Raw genomic sequence first — 13,793 nt, forward strand, 5'->3', positions numbered from 1 at the left:
GGCCATTTTCATTGCATACGGATGCTTCTGATTATGGTATTGGTGCCGTGCTCTCCCAAATGGGTTCGGACGGGCACGATCACCCGATACTTTATGTCAGCAGGAAGCTGTTCCCACGTGAATTGAAATATGCTACAATTGAGAAGGAGTGCCTCGCGATTAAATGGTCTATTGACAAACTGGCCTATTATCTCGAGGGAAGGAAGTTTGACCTCTTTACGGATCATGCTCCGCTACTGTGGATGGCTCGCAACAAGGCCAATAATGCTAGAGTTTTGCGCTGGTTCCTGTCGCTACAACCTTATGTATTCTCCATACATCACAGGAAAGGCACTGAGAACGTAGGCGCTGACTTTTTGTCCCGTCATCCACTCACCGATCGTGAGTGTCCTGAGGGGGAGGTATGTAACGGGCCGGGTCTATCCCTAAACCAGGGGAAAATACAAAGAAGGAATGAACGGAACGCTGATACCATTGCTCATCAATTATACTCCCCACAGAACGTCGACGACGAACTGGAGCAACAAGATGAGGAGACGGGTCAGTGGCCCTTTAACTTTGACTGGAGTGGCGAGTGGGAGGAGTCACGTCAGGACGCGGAGGCGTCATATACAGAGAAGGGCGAATCAACAGCGTGTTTATTCACCCGGAGGGAGAGAGGAGAAGGCGGAAGCAGAAACAGAGGAGAGAACAACGCGGAGACGAGGTCGGAGGAGGAGAGACAGACGGAGAAGCGACGCCAAGAAGAAGACGAGATTCGGGAGACGCCAGGAGGCCAACGACCCCGCGACTCGCCCAGCCATACACCCGAGGGAGGTGTATGGCTAGCACAGGTACGAGACAAGATCAGGGGCTGGGTGCATTATAAGGGAAAGCCCGCTGGATAACCTGAGCACTCCCACATCCTTAGCACTGTGTTACCCCTCCCTGAGCACTTCCCTCTCACGGCGTCGGTAGTTACTAAGGTGTGTGGCACGTGTTATTAGGTCCTCACTCCCTTCCCTTTTAAAGCATCGTAGATACAGTGAACCTTCAACTGATACGGTGTATTCTCCTTTTTGTTTGCCTTGAGCTACAAGACGGATCCGGACAAGTCCCTGTATCGACGGACACCCGAAAGAGGCCGTCGAGTAGAACACCCCGAGTCCCACCATAGAAGAGCAGCGAGGAGCCGTTCACCTTGTGGAACTATACCGAAGGGAAAGAAAAGCTCAGACTTGTTATTCTTTAAAATAAAAGATAAGAAAACTAGAATACATTTGTTACCTCTTCATCCCGCACCTGTAACACAGAGCATTTCATTTTTTTGAAATATCTTGTTAATAAAATTTTATGTACTGAACCATCACTCGCCCTAGTGCCAAATCCAACCAGTATGTGTGTGTGCTTGCGGAGTAGATGGCTGTGCAGTAATATTTGTCTTTTATCTCTTTCTGAAGTAGGGTGTACCTTGTCCCTTATTGTGATTGTTGTTATGTGTTGCTTTTCCTTCCGGATGGTGTCAATGGTCTGGTTTGTATCAGGTATGAAAGGTGTGTGAATGGCCTGTAAAACGGTTGGTGCCTTGTCGTGGCTTTACAGCTCACGAGTTGAGAGTCACTGGTTCGGTATTTATGCATTTATTTATTGACAGAGCATTTCTTTTTTTTTAAATATCTTGTTAATAAAATTTTATGTACTGACCCATCACTCGCCCTCGTGCCAAATCCAACCTGTATGTGTGTGTCTTTGAGGAATAGATAGCCGTGCTTGAATGTTTGTCTTTTGAGTAACTCTGGTAAGGTGTACATTATAGCTATAAATAACTTACTAAATTTAGATATTATTATTAAAACAAGGAAGTATATGGTCATGTGTTTCTGGTGAATTCTTTTGTTGTTTTTTATCCACAATCTCCTGCAAACTTGAAATTGTCTGTCACAATTTCCATGCAATATTGTCCCAAGAGTCGCACGCTCTCAAATTGAAAACTTAATTTATTCAAAACAATTTGGTTTTGCAAGGGGGTTCCCATGAGTTTTTGGCCCGGGGCTTTGCGGGCATCTTTGGAAACTACCAAACCCGAACAGTTCTGAAAACTAGACACCCGGGGGAGTCCAGGGAGGTATGGCATGCGTGGGTACCCCAATGTTTTCCTACCCAGAAATCCCTGCAAACCTTATATTTAGGTTAAAAAAACCACTTTTCCATACATTTTTGGGTGGAATCTCCCTGCCGGCACAAATGTCCTACTGTGGTTCTGAAAAATCTGGAATAACATAATAGTACCGGACTCGAGAATAAAAACTTCGTCGAAATAGGACGAATTTGGTATCAAAAGACCGAGAATGACGAGTACGTCAAGTACATGTATTTTCGGCATATTCGAGTGACGATTTCACCTCGAAATCGTCATTTACCTTCTGAACCCTTAGTTGCATGTTGCCCTCTACATAGGCCTTAATCCAGTCGAATTTGATTCCACAAGGACACATACTCCTTAATCGACTTCTCCCTGACCCCAGTACAAGTTAGAACCATTGCCCCAGGCCGAGCTCGTTAGGTCAGTTCCCTCCCAGTGGTCGAGCAAGATAGCATCTAGGCCCAACCAGCCATAAAACCATTTCAGCACGCACACCTGCCATATCTCGCTCACATCTTTCTTCACTCCTTTCCTTCGCTTACTTTATGATGGGGAGGTGACCACTTTTATTAGGGGTCCAGCGATATCTGATGAAATGTTGGGCCTTGCCGGATGATTTGTTATGGGCAGCACGACGTGAAATATGTACATGTCATCATGACTCTGCTTTTCTTTTGTAATCAGTAACCATAAATGAAATACCGCTAATCCAAGGAATGCTTTGCCCAAGGGAGAATATTGTGTATAAGAAGAGAAGCCTAACTTTGTGAAAGTGTGCAGTCTCCTGAATATACTGGTATCGTACTTCTAGGACCCTGTCACCTTGGTTGCAGCCAATAAACGAATCTTTGACTTCACCCGAAAGACTCTGAAGTTTCTGTCGGTCTGACTCAGGAGAACCCGAGGTCTCTGGTGTGTTGATCCCCTGGCACCGCTGGGTTACCGGTTCTGTACCGGTTCTTAAAAACTCAGTACCTCATTTGGCGCCCAACGTGGGGCGATTCCAGTGGTACCAATCAGCCTGAAGATCGTGAGGAGCTTCGTGTGAAAATTCCGGAGGAGGGCCCACCACCTCATCGACCCCTGCATGTCGACGTGGTCCGAAGGTCTTTACTGCGAGGTTCCCCGCTTCCCGACGGCTACAAGGACTGCTGCCCTGGCTATCGCCCTGATGTTGGACCCTTGAAATTTTCGGTAGAGCGAAACGCTGAGACGAGTCTTCTGGTGAAGCCATCGATATTTTTCAGTTAAGTATAAGTGGAGCGTCTCCCAGTCCTTAGTTGGACTTACTTTGTGGTATCTTGGAGATACATAAAGGTTTTTATTGGTTCTTGCAAGCACCATAACCGAAGGACTCGTGTTTTCACGAGAAATATCGTAATCGATATATCCTTTGAAGTTTTGGAACTAGACTAGAGAGAAAGGATGCCTAGTCTTAGACTCGGGAATTGGTTTTGTCTTGGTGGTAATAATAGGGACTCCCGATTGGAGGACTCATGTCCGGTTCCTCCAGTTGGAACTCCGACTTACGAGCTATACGTTAAACATGGGGTAGGCCCCATCGTTTACAACGAGGTATGGATTAAATACACTAGGAAAGATGGTGTTTTAAAATGGCCCCAATATGGTAGCTTTGATTCTGAAATCTTAGACAACCTTGAAGTTAAACTCTTCAAAAAGAAAGCCCGGCCGGCGATGTTTGACTCTTTCCGCATATGGCGCAAAGAAGCCAAACAAAAAGAAATTAAATTAGCTAAGAAAAATAAGAGAGAAGGGGGACTTTCAGTAATGCAAGCTGCCGTGCAGTTTAAAGATAATGAGGAAGAGCAGATAAATGAGCAGTTGCACAGGCAACGTAAAATGGCAATAGATAAGTGTTATCCAGTTTTGCCGTCTCTTCAGCAAGGGACAGCAAAAGAGCGTGAAAAAGACCAATTAATGTCGCAATTATTAACTTCGCCACCCCCCTATGCGCAGAATGCTACAGAACCCCCGCAACCTTTAGTTGCACAAACTGCGCCTCTGGCTCTTCCACAGCACTCACCAGCTGTTCTTCAGCTGGCTCCTACTTCTTCGGTGCAGCCTCCTCCAGGCCCACCGACAACTTCTGCTTCTCCTGTGTTTTCTACGATTCTGCCTACAGTGCTTTCTACATCTCCTAATGCCCCCTCTATGATTTTGCCTAGTACCACATCTATCATTCCTCATACCTCTTCTGCCATCTCTACCCCCGCCTTATCTCATCCCGTTTTTTCATCTGTTTGTCCTTCAGTTTCACCTTCCCTTCGGCAGAAAATGGCTAGTACTGTTACTAATCTTCTTTTACCCCTTTTCGGGTCGCCTGCTACGACCCCTAACATAAGTAGAAGACAGTTGCGAAGTCAACTGCCTGATTATCAAGAGAGAGATTCCCTGAATAGTTTAGCTCGGAAATGGGTCTTGGACACTGCAAAATATGATTTACAGTCTGTCATGGAAGTTTTTCCTCAATGGGAAACAGCGACACAGAGATATGTGTTCGAACAGATGTGTGTTTTTCTTTGCGAGGATTTAGAAGATAATGATCAGGATTGCCTCCCACAAGAGATGTGTCGTATAAGGTTTCAATTTAGTCTGGGTATGATTGTAGGTCCCGATGTGGAAAAAGCAGTTGAAATGCTATTATCATATCGAAGTAAGGGAAGCAGTTCTGGGTCACCATCAGAATCCAGTACATCTAGTAGGAAAAAGGCACGACAATACCCTATGAGAGAAGTTCCCCCACAATGGAGAGAGGGTGACGCGACAGCTGTCCCACCTGTCCTGCCCCACTTTCACCGCGTATGGGTACATGTTCCATGGAAGCGAGCTGAAGTTTTAGCACTCAAACAAACACTACCAGATCCGCGTAAAAATCCTGCAGGGTACTATAAAGAATTGTCGCAAACTGCTGGGTCATGTATAATGAATTTGGCCGATATCGATATGTTATTCGGGAACGTTGTTCCACAACCTTTATGGGGAAAAATTCGCCATGTAGATCATGACCAGGAATTAGGTGACACGTGGGCTAATATTACTGCTGCAGATGCACGACAAGTTGGTGGTGCCAAACCTGAGCCTCTGATAGCGGAACTACCTGGTAGAATAGTAGATTACATGAAAACGATAATGCCTGCGATACGCGTAAATTGGGATAAGTTATCTGCATGCAAGCAAAAGAAAGAAGAAACTGTGTCAGATTTCTTCACCAGATTTGAAGAAACATTCATTGACCACAGCGGTCAAGATATGACCACAGAAGGTGGTCAGAGATTGTTCGTCGATAAATTTGTGCACAATCTACTTCCAGACTTGTGTAGAAAATTAAAAGATTCGGAAAGTTCTTGGGCAGTCTCATCTTCAGCCCAGATATTAGCTACCGCACAGTACTACGAGAATAGAGACAAGGATGAGAAAGATAAAGTAGAGAAGAAAACTAGAGAACTCAAAACGAAGGTTTTGCTACAGCAAGCATACCCTCCACGTGGTGGTGGTGGTAATAAAAATAATAATGGTCCGAATCACTACCAGAACACTTTTCAGCAGCCTCAGAGAAACTTGCAGAGATTCGATTACAATCAAAACCGCGTAGGTCCCAACCAGTGTGTATACTGCAAACAAGAGGGTCATTACAAATATGACTGTCCTGCCCTGCCACAACGTACAAATGGATTTACAGGCGTAAGAGGTCGTGGTAGTCAGCAAGCGCCTAGAGGTAGAGGGCGTGAAAACGCCCCTCAGGACGCACGTCCCCTTCCACCACAAAACTCTATGAACAGGTTTGATCAGCAAAATAACGTATCTGACAGGACAGCTCAGTACTACGTTGATGAATATTACACAGAAAATGAGCAGTGGGAGAGTAATGATTGCTAGGACAGCCTTAGACAAGGAGAGGGAGTTGTTTCAGTTCCAGTAGATCAGAGTGGACCTTACGTTGAGGTGATTACATCGGGTGTGTCAGAACCTTTTCTGTTGGATACTGGTGCTACAAAGAGTTCTATTATGCACTCCAAACTCCCTGGCGCACCTTTGTCTGGCGAAATGAATGTTTCCGTAGGTTTTTCTGGCGCCCCGGTTAGAAATCCGATTTCTGACCCCTTATCTCTTTCTGTTGGTCCTTGTGAATTCGAAGCACCCCTTATTTTGACAACAGGTTGTGGTGAAAATTTGCTAGGATTAGATTTGCTAAAAAGATTGTACGCGACTTTGTACTGTTCTCCCTCAGGAGTACAACTTACTTTAGGTAAGAAAGTGGTTTCTCCCATGTATTTGTCGAGAAATGCACTTCCAGAAGAATTGGCACTTCTCCCAGATATTCTTTGGGCTACTGGTCCGAATGATGTAGGTCTTTTAGAAATTCCACCATATGTTGTAACATTGAAATCGAATGTCAAAATGCCACGAATTCCCCAATACAGAATATCCAATGAGGGCGAAAAAGCTTTGCTAGCGATTATTTACGAGTTGATTGAAAAAGACGTAATTGAAGAAACACGAGGCAATGTTTGCAATAGTCCTGTTCTGCCTGTTTTAAAACGAACTGACCCTTCTCAGCCACCTGTGTATAGATTCGTGATTGATCTTAGGGAAGTGAATAAGATAGTGGTGCCACAATTCCCAGTTGTCCCCGACATTACAACATTATTGACTATGATTCCAGCCTCTGCATCCTGGTTTTCGGTGATTGACCTGAAGAATGCTTTCTTCAGTATCCCGATTGCTGAGGAAAGCAGGGATATTTTTTCCTTTAGTTTAGGTGGTCGCAGCTTCCGCTTTAAACGCGCTCCTCAAGGCTACTGTGAAAGCCCCTCAATATACAGTCAAGCTCTGAAAAGTCAGCTTGACGCAATGGTTTTGCCCAAAGGTTCCACTCTCGTACAGTACGTGGACGATTTGCTCATAGCTGCGGATACTGAGAAAATATGTAAAATGGCCACGTTGGAATTACTGCGTCATCTATGTGATCTGCATCACAAGGTGTCACTTTCCAAGCTTCAATATTGTCGACAAGAAGTGACCTACTTAGGTCATCTCTTATCGAAGGAGGGAAGGAAACTGACCCCAGAAAGAATTCAGGCAATAGCTAAATTGAATGTGCCAAGAACGCAGAGAGAAGTACGCGCTTTCTTGGGCATTACATCGTACTGTAGACAGTGGATTCCAAATTTTTCGTTACTAGCCAAACCCTTATTGGCACTAACATGTACAAATACACCCAATCCCATTCCTTGGTCTGATGAGTGTCAGAAAAGTTTTCTCGAATTACGCACAGCATTATGTTCGGCCCCTGTGTTAGGTAACCCCAACTACAGTAAGCCTTTCACATTATATGTCCACGAGAAGGAGGGCTGTGCATTGTCTGTGCTGACTCAGTTATACGGAGATAGACAGCGGCCATGCGCCTATTTTTCGTCAACTTTAGATCCGGTAGCACGAGCGTTGCCAAGTTGTCTAAGGGCCACAGCAGCAGCAGCTGTTTCTATTCGACAGTCTGCAGGTCTAGTAATGAATAATACACTAATCGTGATGGTCCCGCATGCAGTAGACACGTTGTTAAATAGGACCAAGACACAGCACTTAACTAGTGCTCGACTGTCCAGTTATGAATTGACGCTACTAGCGAGCCATGTGCACATCAAAAGGTGCAGCACCCTGAACATAGCCACATTGTTACCAATTGCTGAGGAATCGGATGATTCAGAACAGCACGATTGCTTCCTCAGAACGGAGGAAGAGACGAAAGGGAGAGTTGATTTATTTGACACTCCTCTTGCTGAATGTGATGGTACATTATGGGTGGATGGTTCATACTTTAAACTCCCAAATGGTGACGTGACTACAGCATATGCTGTCACAACTTTGTACACAATCGTTGAAACCGCGCGAATACCACATGGTTCAGCCCAAGCCGCTGAACTCGTGGCATTAACGAGAGCATGTGTGTTATCCAAAGGGATGAAAGTGACTGTCTATACCGACAGTCAGTATGCTTTTGGAGTGGCTCACAGTTTTGGACGATTGTGGAAAGAACGTGGGTTCCTGACTTCGCATGGAGCTAAGATTCAGCATGGTCAGTTGGTGAATGAGCTTCTTGAATCACTGACGTTGCCCCTGAAAGTAGCGATCGTAAAATGTAGTGCACACAAGAAAGTGATTGATGATGTGGGTCGTGGAAATGCATTTGCTGATGAAACTGCAAAGGATACTGCAAGGAATATGATGAGCCGAATGTATGTTGCAAGCCCAGAAAGATGGACTGGTGATGTTGGAATATGTGAAGACACGTTAGAAAGTGTGAAGTCCATCCAAGCTGAGGCCACGGAGAAAGAGTTAAGCATGTGGAAAGAAAGTACAGGGAGAATGGATGCAAATGGTTGTTGGATTGAGTCGACAGAGCAACAGAGATGGTTGTTACCCGATGCATATGTACCTGCAGTGGTTACAATGGCTCATGGGATGGCCCATATCAGCGCGAAAGGGATTTGCAAGTTGTTGGCCCCAGTGTGGAAGACTTCAGGGATTCCCAAGTGTGCAGAGAATGTTGTCAAGAATTGCATGGTATGTCTGAAGCACAATCCTGGTAGGGGAACCCCAACTCCAGCTGGTCATTTTTCACCTCCTACGTATCCGTTCGAGGTTTTGCAGCTAGATTTCATACACATGGAGAGGTGCAACAACTTAAAATATGTGCTCGTGGTTGTTTGTGCCTTCTCAAGATGGGTAGAAGCCTATCCCCAAGGGACAATACTGCCTTGTCCACAGCGAAAGCCCTTGTGAAAGAGTTCTTCCCCAGGTTCGGAATGCCTAGAATGGTCTGGTCGGACAACGGAAGTGAATTTGTGGGTTGTGTGATGAAAAGAGTGTGTGAAGGGCTAGGCATTAGGCAAAAATTCCACGCTGCAAATCACCCCCAATCAGCTGGATTAGTGGAATGTTATAATGGCACGCTTAAACTTAAATTGGCCAAAATCCAAGCGAGCACAGGTCTTAAATGGCCTGACGCTCTACCCTTAGCACTCCTATCCACCAGAATGACTGTGCATTCGCGATTGAAACTCAGCCCCTATGAAATAATCTTTGGTCGGCCAGCCAACATATGGGGAGTGCCTAGGCCCACGAAGTTTAGCGAGCTGCAACACCCAATTTTGCTTGACTATTTGTATGAATTGACGGCTAAATTGCGTGTTTTATATCAACAGGTCCACAACACCTTGCCTCCGGTCTCTGAGACACCGGGTCACTCCATTGACCCTGGTTCCTGGGTACTTGTCAAGAACTTCCAAAGGACAAGAAGCGACCAGCCCAGATGGACCGGGCCTCACCTCGTCCTCCTGTCTACAAGGTCAACTGTTAAAGTGGAGGGGAAAGCCAATTGGGTCCACGGGATCCATTGTAAGAAAATACCCTTCCCTCTGCCACATGACCAATGGGTCCGACAAGGAGGCACTGACTCAAAGCGCACAACTGATGGACGTGTAAAAGAAGCTAAACGTGATTGTAAGAGTGGGAACATTTTTCAAGAAACTACGCCGCCATCAGAACAATTGAACTCTGTGGAACCTGAGCTACTATTTCTGGACCAGACAGTACCCGGGAAAAGACGCTATAATTTACGACCAAGAAAAACAGACTAAAGTAAAAGTGATTTATTTTTATGATCCGAGAGAAAAAACCTGTGGACTAATAAAGAGTTCGTTTTTCCCCCCAAATACTATTTTTGAAAGTGCAGATTCTCCCATCTAGGTAACTTGCTTATTTTTGTTTTGTTTTTTCGAACCGCCATCCGGGTTCCGCTGCTAGGGTCGCGGTTGATTAAAGACTTTTGGGTGCAGCTGACAACAATAGGTCGCTGGTTCCAGTTGGTCCAAGGGAGCCACCCTAGACTGACGGAAGCATCCTTTAGCAGAAACAACCTACCGCCGCGGGCAGCACCTTAGAGAGGATGGAGTTTCCTGATGTGGAGAGAACTGCCAAACAAATGAACTTTAAGCAGAGACTTTTGAAAGCAATGAGGAAGAGAATTTTTATAATGATGTGTATTTTTATGCTATTTAGCGTAATGGTCTTTTTGATAAACTATGTTTTATTCTCTTTTCATGTGACATTCACGCCTACTACATCACCCATACCTCCCCCTACTGTTTCCTCTCATTCTTTCCACTCCTTACCTTACCACGAATCAAATAGGAGATTAGAGTTCATTAATAACTCCTTCGTTCAGCTATTACACCAACACCAACTTGTAATGAAGACAACCAACTGTTGGGTGTGTGGTCTCATGCCCCACACCACGGATAGAGGTATCCCCTATTTGGTCCTGCCATTTAGTCGCAATGGGTCAGTATGGGCATATAGGACAATGTTCATATATGCACGAGAAATCCAACCCCTACGTTCTGTAAAAGACAACCTCAAGACTAGCGCTTTAGTTAAGGGTATAGTTGACATGATCAAGGAAGTAACTTCTTACGAAGATACCCCGGATGATGAGATACTCGCATATGTAGGTTGGAATGTGACCGGATATGGCACTACAGTAAGTGAGAAACAGCAAGCCAAGAGACCGTCCCCTATCTGGATCGTACCCCATCAAGGTCACCTGTGTCTGCAAGGCATTGGTAAGAATCCCAGAGCTCAGCTAGGGAAGAGTGTCTGCACAGAAACGTACGTTTTTGGATCTCAGACTTCCCCTGCCTTTTTAGCCGCTAAGGGTACTTATTTCATCTGCCATGATAGAGCCTATACATGGTTGCCCCCTGACTTCTCGGGCTCATGTTTTGTTTCATTCCTGTTACCTCCCACCTACACAGCAGCGGCGGATTACCATCGGACAAGGGTACTTAGAGGTGTTTTGAGTAAAGAAGACACTGCAGGTCAAGAATTTGGTGACTTTGCAATGGGTGTTCTGCCGTTCTGGGGAGCCATGATTAACAGCCGAAACATAAGGCAATTGACAAGGGTAGTTGAATCCACCGTGATCGAAACTGCTGGTGCCCTTAGTAACCTGACTGCTGAGCTCCAGTCGGATCGACTGATGACCCTTCAAAACCGGGTCACTTTGGATGTGATACTGGCGGACCGAGGTGGAGTATGCAAATTGATCCAGTCCAGTTGTTGCATTTTTATTCCAGATAATGCTCCAACAGTGTACAGGGCCATCTCCAAACTACATAAGATTTCCGAATCTATTCATGTGGATAAAGGAGATTGGTCATTAATGGGATGGTTCTGGGGACTGATATCTGCCTGGGGATGGAAAATTCTGATGGTCATTGGGATGGTCTTAGCCATTCTTTTCCTGTTCTGTCTATGCATACAGTGTGCTCCTGCAATATGTGGCCTCTGTGCTACATCATGTGTAAGGAAGCCTGTGTCAAGACATGAGCTCAGCACTAGAATGATGTTGCAGCAACATCTCAATGACTTTAGGAATATAGATCTGGACTCAGATTAACATGAGGATAGATTAATTGCCTATGTAAGGGCAAAAGGAGGGTCTGTGGTTCTGAAAAATCTGGAATAACATAATAGTACCGGACTCGAGAATAAAAACTTCGTCGAAATAGGACGAATTTGGTATCAAAAGACCGAGAATGACGAGTACGTCAAGTACATGTATTTTCGGCATATTCGAGTGACGATTTCACCTCGAAATCGTCATTTACCTTCTGAACCCTTAGTTGCATGTTGCCCTCTACATAGGCCTTAATCCAGTCGAATTTGATTCCACAAGGACACATACTCCTTAATCGACTTCTCCCTGACCCCAGTACAAGTTAGAACCATTGCCCCAGGCCGAGCTCGTTAGGTCAGTTCCCTCCCAGTGGCCGAGCAAGATAGCATCTAGGCCCAACCAGCCATAAAACCATTTCAGCACGCACACCTGCCATATCTCGCTCACATCTTTCTTCACTCCTTTCCTTCGCTTACTTTATGATGGGGAGGTGACCACTTTTATTAGGGGTCCAGCGATATCTGATGAAATGTTGGGCCTTGCCGGATGATTTGTTATGGGCAGCACGACGTGAAATATGTACATGTCATCATGACTCTGCTTTTCTTTTGTAATCAGTAACCATAAATGAAATACCGCGAATCCAAGGAATGCTTTGCCCAAGGGAGAATATTGTGTATAAGAAGAGAAGCCTAACTTTGTGAAAGTGTGCAGTCTCCTGAATATACTGGTATCGTACTTCTAGGACCCTGTCACCTTGGTTGCAGCCAATAAACGAATCTTTGACTTCACCCGAAAGACTCTGAAGTTTCTGTCGGTCTGACTCAGGAGAACCCGAGGTCTCTGGTGTGTTGATCCCCTGGCACCGCTGGGTTACCGGTTCTGTACCGGTTCTTAAAAACCCAGTACCTCACTACCACCCAGCGTTCCCCTTGTTCTCCCGAGTAAAATGATACCTCACTTGTGTGGGTGGGCCAAAGGCCTGTGACTAAGGTGGGGTGCTTAATTTGTCAAACTTAAATACTACATTTTTTTAAAAATTCATTTTTAGCCTGTTCTGCTTTGGGGCACCCACACAAGTGAGGTATCATTTTACTCGGGAGAACAAGGCAAACGCTGGGTGGTAGGACATTTTTGCCGGCACGGAGATCCCACGCAAAAAAATTTGGAAAAGTGATATTTTTACCTAATTTTAAGGTTTGCAAGGAATTCTGGGTAGGAAAACATTGGGGGACCCACGCATGCCATACCTCCCTGGACTCCCCCGGGTGTCTAGTTTCCAGAACTGTTCGGGTTTGCTAGTTTCTAAAGATGGCCACCGAGCCCCGGGCCAAAAATGCAGGTGCCCCCCCCCCAAAAATCAAGGTTATTTTGCTATAGGGTATTTTAAATTCACCACCGTACGATTTGGACCTTTTCCTGTTGCAGCCACTATGCCTACCCACGCAAGTGAGGTACGATTTTTATTGGGGAACGCTGGGTGGGAGGAAATTTGTGTGAGCTCAGTAATGCCACGCTTTCCCACACAAAAATGTGTGAAAAATCAGATTTTTTTTTAGCTATAATCGAGATTTGCAAGGGATTCTGGGTAAAGGAACGTTGGAGGATCCACGCAAGCCATACCTCCTTGGAAGCCCCCGGGTGTCTACTTTTCAGAAATATGTGGGTTTGGTAGGTTTCCCTAGATGGCCGTCTAGCACGGGGCCAAAAACCCAGGTAACCCCTCTTGCAAAAGCTGGTGGTTTTGACATTGTCACCATTGTCAAACAGTTCTGAAAACTAGACACCCAGGGGAGTCCAGGGAGGTATGGAATGCGTGGATCCCCCAATGTTTTCCTACCCAGAATTCCTTGCAAACCTTAAAATTAGGTAAAAATATAACTTTTCCAAACTTTTTAGCGTGGGATCTCCGTGCCGGCGAAAATGTCCTACCACCCAGCGTTCCCCTTGTTCTCCCGAGTAAAATGATACCTCACTTGTGTGGGTGCCCCAAAGCAGAACAGGCTAAAAATGAATTTTTAAAAAATGTAGTATTTAAGTTTGACAAATTAAGCACCCCACCTTAGTCACAGGCCTTTGGCCCACCAACACAAGTGAGGTATCATTTTACTCGGGAGAACAAAGGGAACGCTGGGTGGTAATTTAAGAATTGCAGGGATTTCTGGGTAGGAAAACATTGGGGGACCCACGCAT

Source organism: Lissotriton helveticus, chromosome 10 (genome assembly GCF_964261635.1).
Source record: "Lissotriton helveticus chromosome 10, aLisHel1.1, whole genome shotgun sequence".
Classification (NCBI taxonomy): Eukaryota; Metazoa; Chordata; class Amphibia; order Caudata; family Salamandridae; genus Lissotriton; species Lissotriton helveticus.